This window comes from Nuphar pumila, chromosome 11 (genome assembly GCF_984573655.1).
Source record: "Nuphar pumila chromosome 11, dmNupPumi1.hap1.1, whole genome shotgun sequence".
Lineage (NCBI taxonomy): Eukaryota > Viridiplantae > Streptophyta > Magnoliopsida > Nymphaeales > Nymphaeaceae > Nuphar > Nuphar pumila.
In genome coordinates this window covers 113272574-113277855 of record NC_143259.1, presented here as the reverse complement: position 1 = coordinate 113277855, position 5282 = coordinate 113272574, and the positions used below count along the sequence as shown (strand labels likewise).

Sequence of the window (5282 nt, the reverse complement as noted above, 5' to 3'; positions counted from 1 at the left end):
CACTGTGTCATAAGTTAGATCACAGGGACACGCCATTTTGAGTGCTAGTTCTTATTGGTACGACCTGACACACTCGGACATGCCGATGTGGACACCCATGCATACACTCGTTATTTTAATATTTTTCAATAAAAATATACCTTTTACTATTAAAAATATTAATTTTTATTGATTAAAAAAAACTTGGTGGCCTTGTGCCTTATTTTTAAAAAAAAATTGAACTTTCGAGTCGCGTCACGTATCTGCGTGTCTACAAAATCTTTGGAGAAACGTCATTAGCTCGGCTCGTGCACCAAATTAAGGTTGAGGCCTTTCTTACACGTGGTACAAAAGGAAAGCAAGGACTTAATTTTCGGGATATACCGATGTGACAGACTCATTCTCCTTTCTAATTTCTATATGCATCTCTCTCTCTCTCTGAAATCACAGAGATCTCTCTCTTGGATGCACCAAGGAGAAGATGACGAATGTGGCAGTCGGAAGAGGTAAGGGCCACGGATCCACGACCTTCTTCGTCGTTCTAGACTACCTCTTCCTCCTCATATTCTTTTGCTTCCTCCTCTTCTTCATCTTCAAGATGGTGGGTGTTTGGATCTGATCCCTCCCCCATCATTCTCTGCATCTGTTGACGACCAAATCTTAAGGATAACGATGCCCCACCATTCTTTTCATGTGTTCCTCTCTCCCGTCACCTTCCAGACAGATATCACGAGGTGACTTTCTCTCTCTCTCTCTCTCTGTTGGTGGTTAGTTTGCGTTGCCAAATTGGAGTTTTTCATGGAAATTCTTTGTATTAATGTTCGTTCATACCGAAATCCTAGTTTCATATGCTATGTTGGCCGTTAAAAGGTGATTGATCTGTTTTTTTCCTCGATTTCTTTTGTGAATTTAACTTTATTGTTTTTTCGTTATCGTGAGATTTAAATTCTAAGTGGAGAATGCTCTCTGGTAGTAGTAATTATCCTTAAGGTGGTGTTTGGATGCAACCACTTATCCAGATGAACGGGATAAGGTGGGATCTTCTATTATAAATGACAATGCAATTTCCCAGCTTATCCTGTTTATCTGGGTATGTAGCTGCACCTAAACACCCCCTAACTGTGCATATGTTTTTCATGTCAGGGGAATTGGACAGTTGGTTACCCACCATTAGGATTTTTTTTGTATCTCCTTTTGTTATTTTCCTGAAAATGAAGTTTTGTAGTGTTTGGAGATACATGTGGTTGTGAGATTTTGATTATTGTCCGGTTGGTCGATTTGGATTTGCTGGTGACTGGATCAGTCCAAAGTTTATAATGTTCCAATTTTAATTTCTTACCCATGTATGTGAAGGAATTTTTGTTTCCATTGTCAACTTGAAGTGGCCCCAAATTCAAGATCAAATCAGGGTGAAATACATTTCTAGAATTGGCTTTCTTGATTTTTTTTTTGGGTAACACCAAATCACTTCAATATAGACATTATCATAGATTGTAAGCACAACATAAGATATGGTGAAAGGATAAGAAATTGCCTTTGGCTCCTCTTTAGTAGATATTTTGTACCACTCACTGTCATACTCATATGGGACCATAAAAGGAAACTAACTTGTTTGTATGGCTCACCCCAAATCCTGAAGGGCTGAATTTGGGTCATTTGAGAACATTTTCCCCTTTTTTACCTTCTTGTATCTTGCGATGCCTATCTCAGTTATATTGCATGGATGGTTCACTGAAGGATGAGTGAAATGTTTGACAATGGGGGGGAATTAGCTGCAAAGCGAAGGTAGTTTTAGATGAGAGCTGAAAAGTATGTTATAAGCAGTCGAATGATGTTTTCTGACAAGGAATGTGGGTTTTGTGAACAGATGGTTGGGAAGAGGCTTCCTTTTTGTATTCTCTTTAGGTATCTTTACACACTATGCTGTTTTATTACCGAAAGATGCACACATGAATTGGAGGCAACTTTATCCTAGTAACATCTTTCTAGTATAGTCATGATATTCTGGGGAATTAGGATAATATGTTTTCCTATAAATTACAGGGATACAATCATCAGTTTTGGGAAAATTTTAAAAATAATACAAAAGAATAGTGTAAAGTAAATTTCTCAATGATTTAAACTAATGTGAAAAAGTTAAACAGTTCCGAAGAAAACCAGTTATTATTTAAATTGCATAGAGAACATTGGAATATTGTCACAAAATTTTCAAGTTTTTCCCCCCAAATCAAGCAGAAGGCGATTCTAAATCCATGGACTAAAAAAATTTGTTTAAATGATATGCCTGTGATTTTTAAAAGAAATTCTGGAAGAATTTTGATGCTATGCTTGCTACCATTTTTGTAGATTATTCTGCAATCTTTTTGTGAGATGTTTCCCTTATGAGCTTATGTCTTTCAACTTTGCTATTTCATCTTTCAGAAAAAAGGAAAAAAATAAAGATCTGTGCAAAAAATAGTGTTCTCTGATACACATTTTTGTGACTGTTTATGACTCTTTTTTATATGATATTCTCTTGCAGCATGTGGATCCTTTGGACCGTTTATCAGCCATCTTGTGAACCTTAGTATGTCTATTCATGAGTTCTTGCACGTCCATCTTCTGGGACCTGCATGCTGAAGAATCTAGAGGATGGGATTATGTTTATGACTCAATGACAATATTTAAACTTCTCTTATGCTGATGTATGCTTCTGTAACCGTTTAAGTTTACCATGGAGATTTGAAGTTTCTGCATGGAGTTTTGATTTTCTTATTGGTCAATGGAAATTCTTTAGCTGATTAATCTCCTTGCATTTTCTTGGTGGGACGCACTGTCGGTTTAGATGAGAGCTTCAGCATCAATCTTCAAATTTTAGGTCTCTTTATATATATATATAATATATATATATATATATATATATATATATATATATATATATATATATATATATAATATATATATATATGCACCCTTTTGATTATGAAACCTCGAAAAATGGACAATTCCCTTTTATTAGGAACACATACAAGATGTCGCTACAAAAAGAATTATGGTAACTCCACCTGACCTATAATAATAGAAATACATGTCCTATTAGACAAAATTTGTAACTTGCTATCTTCTTTACTAACATGCCCTAACTCACCCTCTGTGGAAAGATTGATTCATTTGGATCGACATGATGGTCTAACTACGTTGCATTGTCAGAATCCATGTTGTATATTTGAAACAGGTTGACCTCCTTGCTCTCATGTTACAATCCTCTTCTAGTTGAGCCCCCTTTCTCCTCGGTTCACAGTGACACAATGTAGTACTGGTGACAATAGTTCATCACGAAAGAAATGACTCACTGAGCCAGGATCACTAACTAATACTAAGATAATAGAAAAGAACTGTCTTTTCTGTATACTTTTCCCAGTTCCGTTGCTACCACGGGCCTTGCGCAACCGATCAGATCATATAGAGATCCCTTCAACATAGGTTATCAAAGGGATCTCAGACGACCTACCAAAGCACGAAAGTCAACATCTTTCAAAAATTGATTCATATTCGAAAAATGCATAACCGCATGGTAAGCTCAGGCCAACGTCAATTTGGGATCCAATTCGGGATTTTCCGTGAGAGGCATTGGGAAAGAATTGGAATGTAATAATTATTGATTCATACATAAAAAAATTGATTCAAACATTGTACCTATGAGATGGAGATAGAGGGAGGGAAACAATACTTTTAATCGAAAAATCAATCTAATTGATTTCGTACCCTAGTAGCCTACTAGTAAATCAGTCTGGGCCGATTCATTGAATTCGGATATTATTGCTCAATTCGGGTGGATATGCAGAAATCTCTCTCATTATCACAGTGAATCCTAAAATATACATAGTATATGGAACTATATATATATATATATATATATATATATATATATATATATATATATAGGTTGACATTAGGTCCCTTTGAAGACACCAAATTATATAGAACTATTAAGCTGAATATCATATGTTTTAGTTTTTTTTTGTAAATTAAATCTTATGGATGTGATCTACAATTTTTGTTTAGTGGGAAATGAGTTTTGAATCCTTCCTGAACACATCTATGTGTCATATTGAGTTGATAAAGCTTGAACCTACGATTTTTAGCTCAAGAGTTCCATATAATTTGGTGCCTTCAAAGGCACCAAATATTAACCCATATATATATATATATTGAGAAATTTGTGTTCATGACACCACCACCACAACAAAAAGGTAGGACTGTTGTTTTACATGTATCTGATCATGAAATCCAATTCCTTCACTTCTACCTGGCATAGCAGTGGGTTATGCCATTTAAGTGATTTATGGTATCAACGCACACACATATATGAGAGTGAGAGAGTGAGAGAGATGGGAACCTACTAAATGGGCATGGTGCTAAATGAAACGTGCTATTGGATTTCCGGTATTTTTTCGAAATTCTGACCATATAGACATGATCTATATGCTTGCTTTTATAGGAATCAGTTCTTGGAGCATTTGATTCTGATGCATGGATAGGTTTTATAAGGTTTCAAAAATCACCGGCCTACAATTTTCATAAAATTTTGAGGCTCTAAATACCATTTTTTCCATCCAAAATGCATGATCCAAGTGTCGATTTCTAGTAAATCAATCATGCTGAACACATCTATGGGGTTGAAATTGCGAATAAAACACTGAAAATCCAATAGCATATTTCGTTTAACTCTGCCCATTTAGCAGGTTGCCATCTCTCTCTCTCTCTCTCTCTCTCTATATATATATATATATATATATATATATATATATTCATATTCAGAACTACTAGGTTGATGTCAACATTCTATGATAAGTTTTGTCCTTGATCTATTTGTAGTAATTGAAAATTACCATCAAGCGTAAAACTTCTGTTTCTGTTGAGGAACTTTTTTTCTATTGCAGAGGAAACCACTGGTTTTAATATCGGTGGGAGGAATTCACATTTACTGCCTCCTTTCTGGGGTCCTCTGGTATAAATTCAAATCAGCCCAGGGTTTATGGACATATGTCATTGTAAGAAATAAACTCAAATCAGTGAGTGAGGGATCTACTCATGTCTTTTTCCTCTGCTGTCATTCATTGCTAGATGACTGGGTTGGTACCTTAAGGTAGACCTATGCAACTTCCAGTTTCTTAATCCTATGCAATAAGTCTAACATTTGCATCTCCCAGTGAGGTGTGCAAACTGTATCAAATCCCTGTCATTTACTTTCTGGTTCTTCTTGTGACAATTCTTAGAAGCAGCTGTCTAGGAGTATGCTTCAAATCTTCAAGCTAGCCTTT

At 35.6% G+C, this 5282-nt stretch overlaps 1 long non-coding RNA gene across 1 annotated transcript; it reads left to right on the top strand.

The window, feature by feature from the left end:
- The first annotated feature begins 439 nt into the window (after positions 1-439).
- On the top strand, positions 440-2714 carry LOC149822901 (uncharacterized). Its single transcript, XR_016425759.1, has 2 exons — positions 440-713; positions 2501-2714. It is a non-coding gene; the product is annotated as an uncharacterized LOC149822901 (long non-coding RNA).
- The last annotated feature ends 2568 nt before the right edge of the window (positions 2715-5282 follow it).